This window comes from Artemia sp. Qi Xiang Cuo, unplaced genomic scaffold, assembly GCF_049724085.1.
Source record: "Artemia sp. Qi Xiang Cuo unplaced genomic scaffold, ASM4972408v1 HiC_scaffold_32, whole genome shotgun sequence".
Lineage (NCBI taxonomy): Eukaryota > Metazoa > Arthropoda > Branchiopoda > Anostraca > Artemiidae > Artemia > Artemia sp. Qi Xiang Cuo.
The window spans coordinates 986,878-1,007,436 of record NW_028297441.1 but is presented as its reverse complement, the minus strand read 5'-3'; the positions used below and the strand labels follow the sequence as shown (position 1 = coordinate 1,007,436).

At 35.3% G+C, this 20,559-nt stretch overlaps 1 pseudogene across 1 annotated transcript in view; it reads right to left on the bottom strand.

Moving 5' to 3' along the window:
• Positions 1-3,263: 3,263 nt before the first annotated feature.
• The window catches only part of LOC148938903 (uncharacterized), a 72,859-nt pseudogene continuing 55,563 nt past the window's right edge, over positions 3,264-20,559 (bottom strand). Inside the window, exon 8 of the transcript XR_016143594.1 lies at positions 3,264-3,367. The product of XR_016143594.1 is annotated as an uncharacterized LOC148938903 (transcript). The remainder of the gene's footprint in view (positions 3,368-20,559) is intronic.

Here is a 20,559-nt window from a genome sequence, read left to right as displayed (position 1 = left end):
TCTATTTTGAAGCATCCGGTTAAAAGGGAGGAACGGGATGTTTTTGTAATCAGTAAATTGAATCGACAGTGGGGGGTTGTCAAGTCTTTATTCTTTAGTCCTATTATTACTATTTCTTCGTTATAGCTATAGAATCGTTTATTATTTACAGTAATTTCTACGTTGATATAAACTTATTATAATTGTACGATTACTTGACACCCTACTCAAATCTTTAATCACTTTCTTATTTGAATTGGTCATAGGGTGGAAAAGTTTTTATTATTATTACCATTATTATTAGTTTTGTAGACAATCCTTACGGCTGGGCAGGCATTTTTTTTGCCCTTAAATTACCTAGGACACAAAAAAAGTTTTTTGGCAAAATTATTGAAATAAGAATAGATTTAACTTCTTTAGTAAGAATAAAGTCTGGACCAGAAGAAGACGAGCTTTTCAAGCGATTAACAATCTTAGTAATTTCACTTACTCTCATTGGGCTTAGAAACATAGACTTAAAGCAACACAGCCCAAGACAAGATCTAAAGTCAGGTTTAAACCGACACAAAGTAACTGTAGAAACAATATTTTAACCAATATTAGCGATGAATTAAGTGAATGCCTCTTAGATATTAGGCTCTCTCTCCATAGATTTATAGATAGATGGATAGATCGTGTATTTCCGAAGCCCAAGAGCCATATACAAACAAAAATTTATGAAAAATAAAGAAATCACAACAGAACAAATTACGAAACCCACATTAACATGATGCATAGCAAAAAATACCTTATGGTAATTTATCGAGCAGGGTTGCCACCGTCAGTAGGATTTTACTAGATCTAGTAAAAAAAAAAATCTAGTAAATTTAGAGGATCTAGCAAATTTCCCGAAATCTAGTAAAAAGTCATGATTTGTATTAAACAAAACTTTTGTTATTTTCCATGAATTCATGGGAAAAAATTAGGGTTCATTCATTACAAAATCCGATTTTGATTAGGTTAGATATTATGGCTACTATTGCTCTCATTTTTGCGATTTCGCCAGCAATGACATGAATATATCAGTAATGACAAGACTCATAGGTATAGAGCTAGGCTGAGAAAAGAGCGTAAGTACAGTATTTATTACCTTCCAGGTTTAACGAATATCATTGCTACACGTACCAAGGATACACAAAAACGACAAGCATGAATATACCCATTTTGGGTCTATTCATGCTTGAATATGCAATCTTCTAAGAGTTTTGTTTTCAAGTCATCAAGTCTTTAGGCCAGCGCCACATTTTAGTCAGTGCCATCCTGCTGAACAATGAAAATAAATAGGCATTAGTTAAAATGTGTTGTTTGTCCGTAAGACTTCGGATATTAACAAATTGATGGTTCCCAAAGACAACTACACATCCAAAGGACAGCTAAACCTTAATATAATGAAATAGTGGACATCATATAAGAGATGGTCCAGAAAAGGTCCCTAAGAATCTGTTCAATGTCTCTTCTCCGGAATACCAACTTGGTCAGTCTCGAGGAAAGAGCGAAAATTCCCTTGTATTTTACTAACAGTACCCTCCATAGCCCCAGACAAATGATTCCCCCCCCCATCCATCTCGAGTCCTTTGCTCTACCTCAACAAAAAGTCACATTTATTTTGCCAATTTGCCACCCACTAACACTGAAAACTCCATAGCTACCAAGAAGGTATTTTTATTACAAATTGAACCCCCAGTTTTTCCTGAATTTCACATTCAATCTAAAGAATCATATTTCATTTTGACTGTCCATCATATGTCAAGTAATTTTTCTTGGTCCTTGGATTTTGAAAAGAAAACTGAAAACTTAAAAACTACATTTCTTTATTTTGATTCGAAATGCGACTAGTTGGAACTTAATAACAGTAACTACTTTTTTATTTATTAAAGACCAAGTTAAACTCTATTCCAAAAAAAGTACCACTTTAATAGAAATTTTTGCGCTGAATCCAAAAATGTAAGCAGTACAATATTTGATGCATAATAAAAATAACAAACAAAAAAAATACACCTTCTTGGACCCCAAGAGTTAGAGAGAACATTTCTTAAGCTGGGAAAATGGCATAGGGTATGAGCCATGGATATGCACCTTAGTTTAGAACGTCCGTTTCATACCTTCCCTCGTTGTACTAATTTCACCCTATCTTTCAAGACTCATGCCAACGAAGCAGATAATCTTCAATTAGCTGTCTTTTTCTAATTACTTCGCAATAACTATCTGTTTATCTATGACAGATGCGAAGATATAACTTACCTTCCTCCCAAGTGACTCCATATTATTGATACATTCAAGCAACAATGTCAATATCTGCTGGTAAAGTCTCTAGTAAAGGATGAAATCCAATTAGAACTCTGCGTGCAGAGTTATCATGTTAGAAAATACCATCCCTGTGGAATTTATATATCAGAGAAGAAGAAATCGGCTTATGACGAAATGCGGCATTAGGTCTTTTGCTCACAACTTAATCATGGTCTGCTGATGTTTTCTGTTGAACACAAAATGAATACGGATGAAAGAAGGGGAACATGCACGGAAGGATATTTGGCTTAGTTTAGTAAATAATTACTTCTAAATTAGACAGAAGAGTTTTATGGACTAGCAGCTTCTCACTTTTGGTATACCTGTACAAATAATAGGCTGTAGGAAAGGTATTATCCATGGTAATATGAAAATTATTGGTAATTAATTGGTAATTGGTAAAATTGGTAATTGGTAAAATTAATTGGTAATTTCAAAATGAAAATTACACTTTTTATTTCTTAAATTTAAGTATCATTCATAGTACATACCTATCTAAAATCTAATAGCAAAAGCAGAATTGTTTCAGCTTCCAATAATTTGGTGGATGAATAATTTCAGGTCCAGAATAAGCGATCAGTAATAGAAAAAAATTGTCGGGACGTGAATAGAAATCCATTACCAGGGATGGGGGATTCCATATGTTGGAAGATGACGTATATCTAACAAGAAAACGTCCAAAGTATAAAATTTTCAATAAGAACTTGAAAACGTCCAGATTCTAGACAGAGAATAAGGGTAATGATGGACCTGGAATTCTGCAATTTTTTTTTTCTTTTAGTTTTTACTCGGCGGGCTCGTAAGCTACTCGGCGATCATGTTTAACTATGAATGAAAACTAAGAAAATTAAACAGCACCCAAGACAGGGGACATCCCTCTCATATCTACCAATGCCGTAAAGACCAAATTCTAGCCCCATACATTGTATGATGCCCTTCCAATAATTCCTACCACCAACTCACATATCTCCAAGACACATATCCAAGAATTTCTTAAAATACTTGTCGTAACGACGTATAGATAAGAAGTTTTTAATATCCATTGGCGACATTCGAATCACACCTATAAGCAAAACCAATATCTAAAAGAGGATATTTAATCTTCTATAAAATTTATCCCCGTTCTATTTTAATCCGCAATCTTTCTAGCTCTTCCAAAATTCTTTCTTTTCTTACTTCACAAAGAACTTTCAAATTTTGTTCGAAGCATTTCAAATCTATAAATTCCTTCTACCAAGGGGGGTAGTGTCCGAGTTCTTAACTAATTGACACTTTCTGAATGGACTTAATCTACTTTAACAAGTTACTCGCGTGCTATAACTAAACAATGAAAAACAGTGACAGAATTTGTCATTTAAGTGAATAATTGTTAGGATGAAAGACACGAATGCCTCAAGTTAAGGATTAAATTACTTACAATATTTGAATAGAACTTTCAAGGGTGGTATTTGAAAAATGTACAGTGGATTAATAGCGCTGAAATAAATCCATTCGACATCCTTTTGGAATGATTCGTCCAATCCTTTTATCCGTTTCTAGAAATTATTTGTTTGAAATTGTCGCCAATTAATTTTTCAATTATATTACACAACAAGAGAAGATAAAATGGAACAGTGATAAACAGAAGATAACAGTGATAAACAGAAGATAACCAGAAGATAAACAGTGAATATAACCTAAGCGGATATTTTGGCTATGCATGCAAGGGTTCTAGGCGTTTGCCCCCGGGAAAATACCCCACTCCCGTGCAAAATACCCCCCCCCACCCCAACGAAAAATACACCCCGCAGAAAATTGGGCTTTGCAAATTTGAGGATTTTAATTGAGCTGTGTTTTTTTTTTAGCTTTGTTGAGAAGTGCTAAGGAAAAGAAAAAAGAGGAATATACACATCACAAGTATCTTAAAAACTTCTAGAAAAACGCAAATCCATTTTTGTTGTAAAGACTTCCGTATGAACTTCTGCAATTTTTGGCAGTAGAGGGTGCCAAATTAAAAAAAAAAAGAATAAAAAAAAAATGTGGGCGAAAAATCATCAAAATTAAGCTAAAAACATTTGGCACCAAAAAGTTTAAGAAGGTTTATCTCCTTTGAAAGCACAGTTGTCCTTGGGAACCAACAAATTCTTATTGTTTGACTAAGTTTTTACGGACGAAAGCGTTGTCAAATTCTACGAGTTAGTTTTTTCTATCTTCAAAGTAGTAGAAATGACCCTATAACTCGTGACGGGAGTCCATATATGGGCATAGCCTCCCTAGGGAGAACACGTGGTTAATGGGGTCAATGACCTAAATTTCCAAAGGTGTCGATGTTGTTATTGTTGTTGTAAGTGCACGCTCTCAGCGAATGTCAAGGTCGATGTTGTTGTTGTTGTTGTAAGTGCACGCTCTCAGCGAATGTCAAGGTCGATTTATTTGTTGATGTTGTTGTAAGTGCACGATCTCAGCGAATGTCAAGGTCAATTTATTTGTTGTTGTTGTTGTTGTAAGTGCAACAGGAATTTTGTCACATTTATGGATGTTTTCTTGGATGGTTATGTGTGTGGGTCAATTTATTTGATGTTTTTCATGGATGTCAACAGTAATTTATGTCTGTTTTTATGGTTTTTGTCAGTGAGAATGAAAAAACAGGAACTTTCTCACATTTATGTCTGTCATTGCTCACCCCTGCTGCCACCTACAACTTTTTTTAACACCAAATATGGGCATAGCCTCCCTAGGGAGAACACGTGGTTAATTAAAGCAATTGGGAATTTGGAACACCTGTGCTGTCAGTCATTAATCAAATTGTTTCCGGGCAAAGTTTAATAATGTCTGACAGGTACTGTCAATCATTCATAATTTCTTAGACCACACTGCTTTTCCATTAAAAACAAAAAAATTTTTTAAACACTAAAAACGGGTTTTAATTTTCTAAAAAGCAGTGAACTCCAAAACAATTAATTATGCACAAAAGCTCCGAATATTTCGGCCCCAAATCCGGGAGCCTTTCTCAACGGAAAAAAAAAAAAAAATAAAGCAAAAAAAAAACAACATAAATTAAATTACAATAAAACATACTAAACACATAAAGAGAACAAAAACCAAAAACGAAAGAAAAATATAAATAAATAAGAACAAAACTCACATATTAATTAAACACTTCCATGCACTGAATGTCTTTCAACTGGCCTCCTCTCAGTATATAAATGGAAATATATTAAATAAACACTTCCATATACTGAATGTCTATATTGATTCTACTCGCCTCTAGAATCAATATAGACATTCAGTACATGGAAGTGTTTATTTAATATATTTCCATTTATATACTGAGAGGAGGCCAGTTGAAAGACATTCAGTGCATGGAAGTGTTTAATTAATATGTGAGTTTTGTTCTTATTTATTTATATTTTTCTTTCGTTTTTGCTTTTTGTTCTCTTTATGTGTTTAGTATGTTTTATTGTAATGTAATTTAAGTTGTTTTTTTTTGCTTTATTTATTTATTTTTTTTTCCGTTGAGAAAGGCTCCCGGATGTGGGGCCGAAATATTCGGAGCTTTTGTGCATAATTAATTGTTTTGTAGTTCACTGCTTGTTAGAAAATTAAAACCCGTTTTTCGTGTTTAAAAATTTTTTTTTTGTTTTCAATCATTAATCAAATTGTTTCCAGGCGAAGTTTAATAATGTCTGACAGGTGATGTCATGATTGATTGATTGACCTCAAAGGGGAATTAATTTGTTGTTTCTAAAGAGAATTGATTCACGAGAGGGGAATTAATTTGTTGTTTCTAAAGAGAACTGTCTCCGAGCGAATGTTTCGATCTTAGCAATGAAGAGATTGATTCACGTAAGGGTTTCCAAATAATTTGAAATGTGTCAGCGCAGAGATGCCAAAACAAAAGGAACACGCTGAAATTACGTTTAGGGATTATTTGGGCGAAACCGTTTTAACTATTTTAGGGAATTATTTCGGCGAAACAGTTAGAGACATTTTAAAAGATGATTTTAGAAGAGAATTTAAGGGTGAAACTCTGTGGTCGTTATAATACACAAGTTGTATTTTAACAGTGTTGTGAGGTCCCCTACCCCAACCCCAAAGGGTTCCGATCCCCCAAACCCAACCCCAAAGGGTTCCAATCCCCCTACCCCAACCCCGAAGGAAGCCCCGGTCCTCAAAGGTCCCCCAAGCTCCCAAAGGGCCCCCGGATCCGCAAACGCCCTCTCCGGGCCCCCAAAGGCCCCCCGGTCCTCAAAGGTCCCCCAGGCTCCCAAAGGGCCCCGGACCCCAAAGGCCCTCCCCGGGCCCCCAAAGGCCCTCCCCAGCCCCCAAAGGCCCTCACCCGGTCCCTAAAGGACCACCCGGCCCTAAAGGCCCCCCCCCCGCCCCCCAAAGGCCCCCCCCCCCCCCAAACGCCCCGGAGGCCCCATTTTTTAATACTTTTTATGGCTTTATTATATCTTTTCAGAACAAGTTATTTTCTTAATGTCCATCGTAAACCCATTTTATAAGTTGAAGTACCCATCCCTTTCACCCACAACTTTACCATACTGATTTTTGAATACCCCAACTCCAAGCAATACTTTTCAAAAGGCATTTCAGAACAACTTATTTTTTTTATTTCCTTCCTAAACCCATTTTAAAAATCGAATTACCCATTCTTTACACCCACAAGTTTACTATACTGCTTTTTGAATTCTCCAACATCATGCAATACTTTTCAAAGGGCATTTCAGAACAAGTTCTTTTCTTAATATCCCTCCTAAACCCATTTTAAAAGTTGAAGTACCCATCCTTTTCACACACAATTTTACTTTACAGCTCTTGAAGGCCACAACACCAAGCAATACTTTTCAAAGGGCATTTCAGAACAAGTTCTTTTCTTAATGTTCCTTCTAAACCCGTTTTACAAGTTGAAGTACCCGTACTTTTCACCCACAACTTTACTTTACAGCTTTTTGAATGCCCCAACAGCAAGCAATACTTTTCAAAAGGCATTTCAGAACAAGTTATTTTCTTAATGTCCCTTCTAAACCTATTTTCCAACTTGAAGTACTTATCTTTTTCCACACGTCTTTACTTTCCGACTTTTTGCATACCACAACACCAAGCAATACTTTTCAAATAGCATTTCAGAACCAGTTCCTCTCTTAATGTCCCTCCTAAACCCATTTTATAAGTTGAAGTACCCATCCTTTTCACCCACAACTTTATATTACAGCTTTTTGAATGTCACAACACCAAGTAATAATTTTCAAAAGGCATTTCATGACAAGTTATTTTCTTAATGTCCCTTCTATACCTATTTTCCAACTTGAAGTACAAATTCTTCTCACCCACAACTTTACTTTACAGCTTTTGAATGCCCCAACACCAAGAAATACTTTTCAAATGGCATTTCAGAACCAGTTCCTCTCTTAATGTCCCTCCTAAACCCATTTTACAAGTTGAAGTACCCATACTTTTCACCCACAACTTTACTTTACAGCTTTTTGAAAGCCCCAACAGCAAGCAATACTTTTCAAAAGGAATTTCAGAACAAGTTCATTTCTTAATGTCCCTCCTAAACCCATTTTAAACGTTTAAATACCCATACTTTTCACCCACAACTTTACTTTACAGATTTTTGAATGCCCCAACAGCAAGCAATGCTTTTCAAAGTACATTTCAGAACAAGCTATTTTCTCAATGTCCCTTCAAAACCTATTTTCCCACTTGAAGTACTTATCGTTTTCAACACGTCTTTACTTTCCAACTTTTTGCATACCACAACACCATGAAATACTTTTCAAAAGACACTTCAGAACAAGTTTGTTTCTTAATGTCATTCATAGACCAATTTTACAAGTTGAAGTACCCATCCTTTCCACCCACAACTGTACTATAAGGCTTTTCGAATACCCCAACATCAAGCAATACTTTTCAAAAGGCTTTATTATATCTTTTCAGAACAAGTTATTTTCTTAATGTCCTTCCTAGACCCATTTTACAAGTTAAAGTAATTATCTTTTCACCCACAACATCACTTTACAGCTATTGAAGGCCACAACACCAAGCAATACTTTTCAAATGGCATTTCAGAACAAATTCTTTTCTCAATGTCCCTCCTAAACCTATTTTCCAACTTGAAGTTCCAATCCTTTTCACCCACAACTTTACTTTACAGCTTTTTGAATGCATCATCACCAAGAAATACTTTTCAAAAGGCATTTCAGAACAAGTTATTTTCTCAATGTCCCTTCTAAATCTATTTTCCAACTTGAAGTACTTATCTTTTTCCACACGTCTTTACTTTCCGACTTTTTGCATACCACAACACCAAGAAATACTTTTCGAAAGACATTTCAGAACAAGTTTTTTTCTTAATGTCATTCATAGACCAATTTTACAAGTTGAAGTACCCATCCTTTTCACCACAACTGTACTATAAGGCATTTCGAATACCCCAACATCAAGCAATACTTTTCAAAAGGCTTTATTATATCTTTTCAGAACAAGTTCTTTACGTAATTTTCTTCCTAAACCCATTTTACAAGTTAAAGTACCCATCCTTTTCAACCCACAACTTTACTTTACAGCTTTTGAATGCCCAACACCTAACAATACTTTTCAAAGGGCATTTCAGAACAAGTTCTTTTCTAATGTCCTTTCTAACCCCATTTTACTTTTTGAAAAACCCATCATTTTCAACCCTGAGCTATTCTATACAGCTTTTGAATTCGCCAACATCAAGTAATACTTTTCAAATGGTATGTAAGTCAAAGCTCTTTTCTCAACGTCATTCCTAAACACATGTTCCAAGATTAAGTACCTATCCTTTTCACCCCCAACTGGACTTTGCAGCTTTTTGAATATTCCAACTCCAGGCAATACCTATCAACGGTAATGTCACAGGCGGTTCTTTTTCTTAATGTCACTCCTCGGCGAATTTTAGACATTGAAGTTCCCACCCTTTTCAACACACAAGATTACTTCAAAGCTTTTAGAAGGCCACAACACCAAGCAATACTTTTCAATGCATTTCACAACAAGTTCTTTTCTTAATGTCCCTCCTAAACCCATTTTACAAGTTGAAGTACCCATCCTTTTCAACCCACAACATTACTTTACAGCTTTTGAATACCCAACACATAGCAATACTTTTCAAATGGCATTTCAGAACAAGTTATTTTCATAATGTCCCTCCAAAACCCATTTTACAAGTTGAGGTACCCACCCATTTCACCCTCAAATGTACTATACTGCCATTTTGAATTTTCTAACAAATAGATATATTGGTCCTAAGGAAATTTGGTTATATCTATTTTTACTATGCCATTCATACATCTAGTTTAAGAGTGTATTGTAAAATTCTTTTCAACCACCACTTTACTTTACAGCTTTTTGTCTACCCCACCTACTAGCAAATCATTACACAAGGCAATACACTCACCGTTCCTTTCTTCAATTCTCTCATAAAACATTACTGCAAGCTCAAGTTAACGTACTTTTCAACCCACAAATTTACTTTACAGCTCTTGAAGACCACAACATAAAGCAATACTTTTCAATGCATTTCACAACAAGTTCTTTTCTTAATTTCCCTCTTAAACCCATTTTAAAAAATGAAGTACCCATCCTTTTCAACCAACAAATTTATTTTAATTATTTTGAATGCCCACAACACCTTGAAATTCTTTTCAAAAGGCATTTCAGAACCAGGTTCTTTCTTAATGTCCCTCCCACACCCATTTTACAAGTTGAAGTACCCATACTTTTCACCCACGACTTTACTATACTGCATTTTTGAATGCTCCAACACCAAGCAATACTTATCAAATGGCATTTCAGAACAAGTTATTTTCTCAATGTCATTCATAGACCCATTTTACAAGTTGAAGTTCCCATCCTTTTCACCCACAACTTTTTTTTACAGCTTTTTGAATGCCCCAACTCCAAGCAATACTTTTCAAAAGGCATTTCAGAACCAGTTCCTTTTCTTAATGTCCCTCATAAAACCTTTTACAAATTGAAGTACCCATCCTTTTCACACACAATTTTACTTGACAGTCTTTTGAATGCTCCAACACCAAGCAGAACTTTTCAAATACATTTCAGAACAAGTTATTTTCTCAATGTCCATCCTAAACCCATTTTATAAGTTGAAGTGTCCATCATTTGCACCCACAACTTTACTTCACCGCTTTTTGAATGCCCCAACTTCAAGCAATAATTTTCAAAAGGCATTTCATAAACAGTTTCTTTTTTTACTGCCACTCATAAACACATTTTAAAAACTGAATTACCCATCTTTTTTCACCCACAACCTTACTTTACAGTTTTTTGAATACGCCAACATCAAGAAATTCTTTTCAAATTGCATTTCAGAATACCTTATTTTGTCAACGTCCATTCTACACACTTTATAAAAATTGAAGTAAAAATAATTTAAACCCACACTTTAAATTTATATATTTTTGAATGACCCAAGATCAAGCAATACTTTCCAAAATCATTTCACAACAAGATTCCTTACTAATATAACTCCTAAGCCCATTTTACAAGTTGAAACGCTCATTCTTTTAACCCACAACTTTACTGTACAGCTTTCGACGGCTCCAACACAACGAAATACTTTGCAAGGTCATTTCAGAACAAGATCCTTTCTGAATAGTCCTTATAAATCAATTTTCAAGCCGAAACGCTCATCCTTTCCACTATAATTTTAGTATAATACTTTTTGAATTACCCAAACACCATGAAATAATTCTTAAATGACAGATCAGGAGTTAATGTTCTCATTCATGTGAAGAAAAGATCAAGTTCTTTTCATAACTATCCATATGAAAAGAAATAAGTTACAGATCAATTCTATTTTTCAAGAAAAAATAAAAATTTTCCACTCCAGTTCAGATTTTTCTCAAAGAGATGGAAAAATTTAAAATTACTGTTCTAAATTTTTCATAGAAGATACAACACGTTATACGTTGATCATAAAAAGTTAACTCAAGTCTGAATTTTATTAAAGAACTTACAGTTCAATTCTAATTTCTCCAGAGAAAAATAAAAATCTTCCTCTGCAGTTCTTAATTTCACAAAGACACAAAGAAATTTAAATTTCTCTTCTGAATTTTCGTAGATAAAAGAAAAAGTTATAGTTCAATTCTAATTTTTTTTTCAAAGAAAATGAAAAATCTCCAACTTTTTAATAAACATTGTAAGCTCAATTCTGAAATTTACCATTGAAAATGAATAAGCTTTCATTTCAGTTCCTAATTTCTCAGACATAGAAAATTTAAAGTTCAATTCTAAATTTTTCCATAGAAGATAAAAATGGCTATACTATGATTGTGATTATTTACCATGAAGATAAAAAGTTTTACTTTATTTCTAATTTTTCTTTAATTCAGTTCATTCATCTAACCACCAAAAACAATAGGCTAGGTTAGGTATAAATAAATATTAATAATTAATTATAAACATTTCTCCATATTTAAGTTAGGTTAGCATTTCAGAACAAGTTCTTTTCTTAATGTTCCTCCTAAATCCATTTTACAAGTTGAAGTACTCATCCTTTTCACCATAACTTTAGTATACTACTTTTTTGAATGCTCCAACACCATGCAATACTTCTCAAATGACATATTAGGAGCTAATTTTCTTATTGATGTGAAGAAAAGTTCAAGTTCTTTTCCTAACTATCCATATGAAAAGAAATAAGTTACAGATCAATTCTATTTTTCAAGAAAAAATAAAAATTTTCCACTCCAGTTCAAATTGTTCTCAAAGAGATGGAAAAATTTAAAATTACTGTTCTAAATTTTTCATAGAAGATATAAAACGTTATAGGTTGATCAAAAAAAGTTAACTCAAGTATGAATTTTATTAAAGAATATAAAGTTCAATTGTAATTTCTCCAGAGAAAAATAAAAATCTTCCTCTGCAGTTCTTTATTTCACAAAGACACAAAGAAATTTAAATTTCTCTTCTGAATTTTCATAGAGAAAAGAAAAAGTTATAGTTCAATTCTAATTTTTTTTCAAAAAAAATAATAAATCTCCAACTTTTTAATAAAAATTCTAAGCTCAATTCTGAAATTTACCATTGAAAATGAATAAGCTATCATTTCACTTCCTAATTTCTCAAAGACATTAAAAATTTAAAGTTCAATTCTAAATTTTTCCATAGAAGATAGAAATGGCTATACTATGATTGTGATTATTTACCATGAAGATAAAAAGTTTCACTTTATTTTTAATTTTTCTTTAATTCAGTTCATTCATCTAACCTCCGAACAACAGAGGTTAGGTTTTTATAGTTATAAATAAATATTAATAAATTAATAGAGACATGTCTCAATTTTTATTAGAGGTTAGGTTAGGTTAAATGACCATGAGCGCTAAGTATAAGAAAACCTAACCTAACTAAATAATGGTAAAAATATTAAAGTATGTTAGTTTAGATTAAATTAGGTGCGGCTCGTGTAGATGAAATTAGATTAAGTGAAGTGAAATTAGGTTAGGTTAGGTCTGGTTAGCCTACGTACGCGTGCGTACATTTAGGCGCGTACAACTTGTAAAATGGGTTTAGGAGGGACATTAAGAAAAGAACTTGTTGTGAAATGCATTGAAAAGTAGTGATTGATGTTATGGTATTCAATAGCTTTAAAGTAATTTTGTGTGAGAAAAGGATAGGTTCCTTCAGTTTGTATAAAGTTCTTATTAGAGACATTAAGAAAGGATCTTGTTCTGAAATGAAATTTGAAAAGAATTGCTGGGGGTTGCGACATTCAAAAGCTTGAATTTACAGTTGTTTGTGAAATTAGTGGGAATTTCAAATTCTAAAATGGTTGTAGGAGGTACATTAAGAAAATAACTGGTTCTGAAACGCCTTTTTAAAAGCATTGCTGGGTGTTGGGGCGTTCAAAAAGGCAGTATAGTAAAGTTGAGGATGAAAAGGGTGGGCACTTCAACTTGTAAAATGGGTTTAGGAGGGATATTATGAAAATAACTTGTTCTGAAATGCCATTTGAAAAGTATTGCTATGTGTTGGGGCATTCAAAAGCTGTAAAGTAATGCCGTGGGTTGAAAAGGATGGGTACTTCAACTTGTAAAATGGGTTTAGGAGTGACATTAAGAAAAGGAACTGCCTGTGAAATCCTTTTAGATAAGTATTGCTTGGAGTTGGAGCATTCAAAAGTTCCAAAGTACATTTGTGGGTTGAAAAGTATGAGTGCTTCAGCTTGCAAAATGGGTTCAGGAGGAACATTGAGAAAGGAAATTGTTATTAAATGCCATTTTAAAAGTATTGCATGGTGTTGGAGCATTCAAAAGCTGTAAAGTAAAGTTGTGGGTGAAAAGTATGGGTACTTCAACTTGTAAAATGGGTTTAGGAGCATGGGTGCCCATAAGCTGAATTCCAGGGGGGGCAAACCTTGTCTAATTGGCACTTTTAATGCTATATAAGAGAAATCTCAGAACAAAAATATAAAAATAAGGCAGCATCATTCAGCCAGGGGGGGCGGGAGCCCCTCCCAGCCCCCCCATATGGGCGCCCATGTTTAGGAGGGACATTAAGAAAAGAACTTGTTCAGAAATGCCCTTTGAAAAGTATTGGTAGGTGTTGGGCATTCAAAAGCTGTAAAGTAAAGTTTTGGGTTAAAAAGGAGGGGTACTTTAACTTGTAAAATGGGTTTAGGAAGAAAATTACGTAAAGAACTTGTTCTGAAAATATATAATAAAGCCTTTTGAAAAGTATTGCTTGATGTTGGGGTATTCGAAATGCCTTATAGTACAGTTGTGGTGAAAAGGATGGGTACTTCAACTTGTAAAATTGGTCTATGAATGACATTAAGCAAAAAATTTATTCTGAAATGTCTTTTGAAAAGTATTTCTTGGTGTTGTGGTATGCAAAAAGTCGAAAAGTAAAGACGTGTGGAAAAAGATAAGTACTTCAAGTTGGAAAATAGGTTTAGAAGGGACATTGAGAAAAATACTTGTTCTGAAAGACCTTTTGAAAAGTATTTATTTGTGATGAAGCATTCAAAAAGCTGTAAAGTTGTGGGTGAAAAGGATTGGAACTTCAAGTTGGAAAACAGGATTAAGAGGGACATTGAGAAAAGAACTTGTTCTGAAATGCCATTTTAAAAGCATTGCTTGGTGTTGTGGTCTTCAAGAGCTGTAAAGTTAGGTTGTGGGTGAAAAGATAATTACTTTAAATTTTAAAAAGGGTCAAGAAAGACATTTATGAAAAGAGCTTGTTCTAAAAAGGTATAATAAAGACTTTTGAAAAGTATTGCTTGATGTTGGGGTATTCGAAAAGCCTTATAGTACAGTTGAGGGTGAAAAGGATGGGTACTTCAACTTGTAAAATTGGTCTATGAACGACATTAGGAAAAAAACTTGTTCTGAAATGTCTTTTGAAAAGTATTTCTTGGTGTTGTGGTATGCAAAAAGTCGGAAAGTAAAGACGTGTGGAAAAAGATAAGTACTTCAAGTTGGAAAATAGGTTTAGAAGGGACATTAAGAAAATAAATTGTTCTGAAATGCCCTTTGAAAAGTATTGCTTGGTGTTGGGGCATTCAAAAAGCTGTAAAGTAAAGTTGTGGGTAAAAAGTATGGGTACTTCAACTTGTAAAATGGGTTTAGGAGGGATATTAAGAAAAGAACTGGTTCTGAAATGCCTTTTGAAAAGTATTGCTTGCTGTTGGGGCTTTCAAAAAGCTGTAAAGTAAAGTTGTGGGTGAAAAGTATGGGTACTTCAACTTGTAAAATGGGTTTAGGAGGGACATTAAGAGAGGAACTGGTTCTGAAATGTCTTTTGAAAAGTATTGCTTGGTGTTGGAGCATTCAAAAAGCTGTAAAGTAAAGTTGTGGGTGAAAAGGATGGGTACTTCAAGTTGGAAAATAGGTTTAGGAGGGATATTAAGAAAATAGCTTGTTCTGAAATGCCTTTTGAAAAGTGTTGCTTGGTGTTGTGGCATTCAAAAAGCTGTAAAGTAAAGTTGTGGGTGAAAAGGATGGGTACTTCAACTTGTAAAATGGGTTTAGGAGGGACATTAAGAGAGGAACTGGTTCTGAAATGCTATTTGAAAAGTATTGCTTGGTGTTGTGGTATGCAAAAAGTCGGAAAGTAAAGACGTGTGGAAAAAGATAAGTACTTCAACTTGGAAAATAGGTTTAGAAGGGACATTAAGGAAATAACTTGTTCTGAAATGCCTTTTGAAAAGTATTGCTTGCTGTTGGGGCATTCAAAAAGCTGTAAAGTAAAGTTGTGGGTGAAAAGGATGGGAACTTCAAGTTGGAAAATGGGTTTAGAAGGGACATTAAGAAACTAACTTGTTCTGAAATGCCTTTTGAAAAGTATTGCTTGGTGTTTTGGCCTTCAAGAGCTGTAAAGTAATGTTGTGGGTGAAAAGGATGGGTACTTCAACTTGTAAAATGGGTTTAGGAGGGATATTAAGAAAAGAACTTGTTCTGAAATACCTTTGAAAAGTATTGCATGATGTTGGAGTATTCAAAAATCCGTATAGTAAAGTTGTGGGTGTAAAGGATGGGTAATTCAATTTGTAAAATGGGTTTAGGAAGGACATTAAGAAAAGAACTTGTTCTGAAATGGCTTTGAAAAGTATTGCTTGGTGTTGGAGCATTCAAATATCAGTATAGTAATGGCGGTGGCTAAATGGGTGGATACTTCAACTTGTAAAAGGGGTTTAGTATGTATATTAATAAAATAACATTTTCTTAAAATAAATAATCAACCAAAAAAATGTATTAAAAAATGGGGCCTCAGGGGCCTGTTAAGGGCTTGGAGTCCTTGGGGGGTCTGGGGGGGGCCTTTAGGGCCGGGCGGTCCTTTGGGGACCTGATGAGGGCCTTTGGGGGCTGGGGGAGGGCCTTTGGGGGCCCGGGGAGGGCCTTTGGGGGTCCGGGGGCAATTTGGGAGCCTGGGGGACCTTTGAGGACCGGGGGAGGGCCTTTGGGGGCCCGGGGAGGGCGTTTGGGGTTCGGGGGCCCTTTGGGAGCTTGGGGGACCTTTGAGGACCGGGGCTTACTTCGGGGTTGGGGTAGGGGGATTGGAACCCTTTGGGGTTGGGGTAGGGGGATCGGAACCCTTTGGGGTTGGGGTAGGGGACCTCACGACACTGTTAAAATACAACTTGTGTATTATAACGACCACAGAGTTTCACCCTTAAATTCTCTTTTAAAATCATCTTTTAAAATGTCTCTAACTGTTTCGCCGAAATAATTCCCTAAAATGGTTAAAACGGTTTCGCCCAAATAATCCCTAAACGTAATTTCAACGTGTTCCTATTGTTTTGGCATCTCTGCGCTGACACATTTCAAATTATTTGGAAACCCTTACGTGAATCAATCTCTTCATTGCTAAGATCGAAACATTCGCTCGGAGACAGTTCTCTTTAGAAACAAAAAAATTAATTCCCCTCTCGTGAATCAATTCTCTTTAGAAACAACAAATTAATTCCCCTTTAATGTCAATCAATCAATCATGTCATCACCTGTCAGACATTATTAAACTTCGCCTGGAAACAATTTGATTAATGATTGACAGTACCTGTCAGACATTATTAAACTTTGCCCGGAAACAATTTGATTAATGACTGACAGCACAGGTGTTCCAAATTCCCAATCGCTTTAATTAACCACGTGTTCTCCCTAGGGTGGCTATGCCCATATTTGGTGTTAAAAAAAGTTATAGGTGGCAGCAGGGGTGAGCAATGACAGACATAAATGTAAGAAAGTTCCTGTTTTTTCATTCTCACTGACAAAAAGCATAAAAACAGACATAAATTACTGTTGACATCCATGAAAGACATCAAATAAATTGACCCACACACATAGCCATCCAAGAAAACATCCATAAATGTGACAAAATTCCTGTTGCACTTACAACAACAACAACAACAAATAAATTGACCTTGACATTCGCTGAGATCGTGCACTTACAACAACATCAACAAATAAATCGACCTTGACATTCGCTGAGAGCGTGCACTTACAACAACAACAACAACATCGACCTTGACATTCGCTGAGAGCGTGCACTTATAACAACAATAGCAACATCGACACCTTTGGAAATTTAGGTCATTGACCCCATTAACCACGTGTTCTCCCTAGGGAGGCTATGCCCATATATGGACTCCCGTCACGAGTTATAGGGTCATTTCTACTCAAAGTGTAAAAATAACACAAATCACCATTAATAAATAAATGAAATCCAAAACGAAAAGAAATTTGGCTTAGTAGAGCTCTTTACTTTTCATTGACAAACTTGTTTTATAGAAAAAGATTTTATGAATCATTTTGTTCGTTTTTCATTGACATAGTTTTTTTCATGGAAAAAAATGCCATTAAAACCAAAAAAAAATTTCTATTAGACTCCATCATTTTCTATTTTTCTATATAATCCGCGGGGGGGGGGGGTATTTTCTGGGGTTGTATCTTTAAATTAAAATAGTAAAGTAAATTTTGAGATTCTTCCCGTATAGGTTCAGCCAAGAGAGTCTGATGCACATAGGCAGCGAGCTAGCGCTGCCTAAGTAAAGAAATATGTGGGCACAATGTGTTTTTTTTTCTCCATACCCGGGCACTTCGTATCGAAGGAGTTGCCGTAGAAACTTCGAAAAGGCCTCATTGGATTGGAAATTTGAGTGGCTAGTGCCCTTTTTAATAGTCGAAAGTGATTGGAGGGCAACTAGCCCCCCACGCCCATAATTCCCCCAAACACATCTAATCAAAATTTTGAGATAGCCGTTTTGTGCAGCGTAGTTGATTTCCTGATAGAAAATATGTTTTTGAGGAGGACACTCCCCCACAGCCCTCAGGGCAAGGGTTTTAAGTTATGCCCTGGGGGCATATTAGGTTTTTATAAAAGATGTTGTCGTAGAAACTTCAAAAGGAGCTCATTCGATTGGAAATTCAAGGGCTAGTGCCCTTTTTAATAGTCGAAAGTGATTGGAGGGCAACTAGCCTCCCCCACGTCCATCATTCCCCCAAACACATCCAATAAAAATTTTGAGATATCCATTTTGTTCAGCGTAGTTGATTTCCAGATAGAAAATATATTTTTGAGGAGGACACTCCCCCACAACCCTCGGGGCAAGGATTGTAAGTTATGCCCTATAAGGTTTTTATTGAAATCTTTGTCGTAGAAACTTGAAAAAGGGCTCATTCGATTTGAAATTCAAAGGGCTAGTACCCCTTTTAATATTCGAAAGTGATTTTGGGGCAACTAACCCCCCTCTTACGCCCACCTTTTCCCCAAACACATTCAATCAAAATTTTTAGATAGCCATTTTATTCAGCGTAGTTGAAAGTTTTGGAAATTAGGTCTTTAGGGATGGCAACCCCTCCCCCCACAGCCCTCAGGGCAAGGGTTGTAAGTTTTATTGAAAGCGTTGTCGTAGAAACTTCAAAAAGGCTCATTCAGTTGGAAACTGAAAGGGCTAGTGCCTTTTTTAATAGTTGAAACTGATTGGATAGCGACTAAAACCCCTCTCACGCCCACCATTTTCCCAAACATCGAATTAAAATTTTGATATATCCATTTTATTCAACGTAGTTGAAAGTTTTGGAAATTAGTTCTTTAAGGATGACAACTCCTCCCCCCACAGCCCTCGGGGCAAGGGTTGTAAGTTATGCCGTGGGGCATATAAAGTTTTTATTGAAAGTGTTGTCGTAGAAAGTTCCAAAGGGGTCATTTAATTGGAAATTGAAAGGTCTAGTGCCTTTTTTAATAGTTGAAAGTCATTGGATAGCAACTAACACCCCTCTCACACCCACCATTTTCCAAAACACATGCAATCAAAATTTTGAGATATCTATTTTGTTCAACGTAGTTGAACGTTCTGCAAATTTGGTCTTTTAGGATGATAACCCCCTCAGAGCCCTCAGTGCCCTGGGGGAATATAAGGTTTATATAGAAAGTTGTTGTATGAATTATAGGCTGCACGATCGCGCTGCTTAAGTAAAGAACGGGGACACTCGAGACCGAGACAAGAAACGGGGACTAAGTAAAGAGGAGGGCACTCCCCCACAGTCCTCAGGGCAAGGGTTTTAAGTTATACCCTGGGGGCATATAAGAACGATGTTGGCACAATTTATTATTTATTAATTTTTTCCTTTAGAGCAGGGCACTTCGTATCGAAGAAGCTGTCGTAGAAACTTCGAAAAGCGCTCATTCAATTGAAAATTGGAGTGGCTTGTGCCACTCCAATCAAACAGAAAAACGAACCGGCAAAACGAACAGAAATTACGATAATTAACCGAGTCAAACTCAAAACGAACAGAAATTAACATAAGTTGGGTGCAAAACCCCTATGCCTTCCCAAGGCCAGAAGAAAATTTGCACTTTACTGAAAAAATACAAATGAATGTGCATTGTCCGTTTGATATACATATACTGATATTTAGTAATCAAAATGCTAATATTATTTGATTTATTAAATTTATAAAAGTAAAAACATTTATATTGTTTCAGTAAAGTGCAAATTTTGTTCCGGCCTTGGGAAGGCATAGGGGTTTTGCGCCCAACTTATGTTAGTTTCTGCTCGTTTTGAGCTTGACTCGGTTAATTATTGTAATTTCTGTTCGTTATGGGTTTCATTTATTTATCGATACTGATTTGTGGTATAGTTTCACGCTTGGCAGATTATTTGATTTTATTTTTGCTCATTTTTTGTTTAATGGAGTTCTTTACTTTTCTTTGAAAAACTTATTTTGTGGAAAAAGTTTTTTTAAATTAATAGCTGAAATATCCGGTTAGCTTGTATATTTACTGTGTTATTCATTTTCTTAACAAATTTCCTCGTTAACTTCTCTTGTTTTGTGTTAATAAAAAAACAAGTTTTTTTTTCATTCATAGTAAGGAGCAACTTTAAAATTTAAAACGAACAGAAATTATTCCACATATGAGGGAGGGCTTTCCCATCCATTATACCCTGCTCTTCACGCTAAAGTTCTTTATTACTCTTAAAAAAGATTCTGTTTCTAATTAAACGGCCCTTGTGTTTCAGAAATCGTTCTTAAAGAATTGGGACAAAAGGTCGAAGTTTAGCACAAATAGGGGGGTATAGAGGAGGGGAAAACCCCTTTATGCACGAACTAATTTCTGTTTATTTTAAGTTACAATGTTGCTCCTTAATTCCAGCAGAAAAATATATTTTTCTTATTCAATCGCTGATCGTTTTTCAAATAATCAGAGGAAATCCACAGTAGAGAGCTATCTTATACCCCCATTGCTCACCCCTGCTGCCACCTACAACTTTTTTTAACACCA